The following is a 3,216-nucleotide window of genomic DNA, read 5'->3' as shown; positions in this document are numbered from 1 at the left end:
ATGTTCTTCTAGCACTGCCTGGTAATCTCCGCTTTTCATTTTATGAGAAATAAAAGCTAAGGCCACTTTTCCGAAACCGCTGTATGCCCCCCATACCATGACTGAACTGCCTCCAAAGTTTCGGGTTGAAAAATAACGAGGCTCATGTCTCAGATCACGCCAATAATAACGCATTCCGTCAGGACCATCTAAATTAAATTATATAATTATAATTATAAATAATAATCTGAAAAGCAAGTAAAAGACCCAAGCTTTAATTACATAGGCTTGAAGGAACTAATTATTTGTTATGAGAAAAAATGCACTGTCTAAGTATGTACCTTTGACCATTCGTGCGTCCAATGCAGCTTCTCTTCTGCAAAATTGTAGCGTGCCTGCATATGATGAGGTTTCAGTTTAGGCGCTTTTTGCATTTTTTCACATACTAAATTAGGGGAATCCTTCAATACTCGATGCACTGTACTTTTGGACACTTGAGGAGCCACATCATTTTTTATTTTTCTGCACCCCTTAGTTTTTTGCGAGGCGGCGACGACTATTTTTCGTTTGTCACGATCTGAGAGCTTTGGCCATGGTCCACGTTTCTTCTTCACTATTTGATTACTTCTATTCTTTATATACAGGTAAATAACATTTCTCGGTCGGTTTATAAGCTTCGCTATTTCACGTTGTGATTTCCCACATTTTTCATACGCATCAATTGACGCCTTTTCTTCTGCAGACAATGCTTTCCCTCTTCCCATATTTGTTTTGTTACCTCGAATATTATTAACGTACAAGAACAATTTAACTGGCCAAAAATGCATTCGGAAGCCTATTTACACCAGGAGTATACATATGTGCATGCCGGGTAAAGCGAGAAAAACCCGGGAACTCCCGCTACATACGGGGATCCCCGCAATAAAAATAGGAGAAATATTTATTTCGAACATATTGTGCGAATATACACTTTTAAAATAGGAAAAATACGTCGATAATCCCCAAAAAGAATGTATGTGGGAAAGTATGTATGTGAAAAATCCTCGGAAAAAATTTAAAGTAAAAGAAAAACACAACTGTAAATTACTTTGGGAATTCACGCACACCTATTTTTTCGAAAAAATGTCCAAATAAATGAACGAATGGAATTACGAGCTCTGTATTTTAGGAAAAATCGTTAATTCGACTCATTTATCCACTCAAAATATTTGGTGCATTTTGTTTCAATAGAAAAAAAATTATCCTTAAAAAATGGGGTGGCCCTATAAATATGGGACACACTGTATGCCTGAGCCGAATCACAATATATTTTATCTTATAACTTATACAATTATTTCTGTTATGAAATACGTTACAGTGGCTAGACTAGACAAATACTGAGCATGAAGTGAAGGAAAACGATCATTATTTACAATTATTGAAAGTAGTTTCTTTACTTAAACTACCCACATTTTGAGGGAATTTAAAACCCCTCACTAATTGATTTTGCTTCATTTGCTGATTTCATTTTCAATATGATGTTACTTTATACTCGGAAACTCGCATAGATAGAGTGGGTAGGTTAAGAACAACGTATACGTACGATGACGTTAAGGAAAACTGTCATTACAATTAATTAAATTAATTTCTTCACTAATACTATCAACATTTTATGGGTATTGAAAACCCTTCACTAAATAATTTTGTTTCATTTGTTGAATTAAGTTTCAATGTAAAGTAATTTTATACTCGGAAACTCGCATCGATAGAGTGGCTAGGTTAGGAGTAACCCATACGGAAGATTAAATTAAATAAAACTACCATTACTCACAATTATTTAAATTAATTTTTTACTTAAACTACCAACATTTTGGTCATTGAAAATCCCTCACTAATTGATTTTGTTTTATTTGTTGAATTCAGTTTCAATGTGAAGTAATTTTATACTCGGAAACTCGCATCGATAGAGTGGCTAGGTTAGGAGTAACCTATGCGAAAGATAAAATTAAGGAAAACTACTATTACTCACAATTAATGAAAGTAGTTTCTTCACTGAAACTACCCGCACTTTTTGGGTATTGAAACCCCTTCACTAATTGATTTTGCTTCATTTGTTGAATTCAGTTTCAATGTGAAGTAATTTTATACTCGAAAACTCGCATCGATAGAGTGGCTAGGTTAGAAGTAACCCATACTGAGGATGAATAAGAGATTCTAGACCGCCGCTGACGTGCTGTGCGCGCGATGACTTACGGTTTGGAATATATTTTGAAAGAAATGAGCAGCAACAAATCAACAGTCCTAATACATTAAGTTTAAACGAAACAATCGCATCGATAAAGTTGTTCGGTTAAGAATAACGCATACGGAGGATGAAGTTAGAAAACTATCATTACTTACAATTAATTAAAGTATTTTCTTCACTTAAACTACCCGTTTTTTTTTTGGTTATGAAAACCCTTCATTAATTGATTTTGCTTTATTTGTTGAATTCAGTTTCAATGTGGCGTAATTTTATGCTCGGAAACTTGTGTTACGTCCAACATTAGATATTTTAACTAAGTTACCCAAATTTCGTGTGCCTACCGCTAAACACGACCAGGCCGGGGGTGGCCCACCCTGGTGGAACGAAGGAACCGAATGGAGCATCTACAAAGTACCCATAAAGACCCCATTGGGTCCCCATTCAGTTCCTTTTTAAAAAACTAAAAAAAAAAACAGCAAAATCAAAATTTAAATTGTTTAAATTCGGCTTCTGCGTTAAAATTCCCTATAGAACGTGACGGAATAATCGCAAAAGTTTTTTTTTTTTGCAACTGTAAAGTTTAAAAAAATATAAGACGTATAACGCCTGTTGACTGCTACACTTCAAACGCATCAACTGTAAGTAGCAGTCAACAGGTGTTATAGATCTTTTTTTTTAAACTTTTTACCGCTGCAGAAAAAAGTATTGCGATTGCTCCGTGAGTTTTCAATAGAAAATTTAACGTAGAATCCGAATTTCAACAATTTAAAAGTTGATCTTGCTGTTTTTTTGAGTTTTTTAAAAAGGAACCGAATGAGGTCTTTACGGGTACTTTTTAGAGGTTCTATTCGATTCCTTCGGTCGGCCAGGGCAGGTAGGAAACCTAGCCACAGGACGGCTGCCACACCTGAATAGGGTGACCATATGTCAAAGAGGGAAAACCGGGATATTTCTCATCGAAAACCGGGACAATCCCGAACACTTCCCCCACTCCTCGCCCAATCATTATTAAC

Source organism: Belonocnema kinseyi, chromosome 10, assembly GCF_010883055.1.
Source record: "Belonocnema kinseyi isolate 2016_QV_RU_SX_M_011 chromosome 10, B_treatae_v1, whole genome shotgun sequence".
In the NCBI taxonomy this organism is placed as follows: Eukaryota; Metazoa; Arthropoda; class Insecta; order Hymenoptera; family Cynipidae; genus Belonocnema; species Belonocnema kinseyi.
This window is presented reverse-complemented; position numbering follows the sequence as displayed.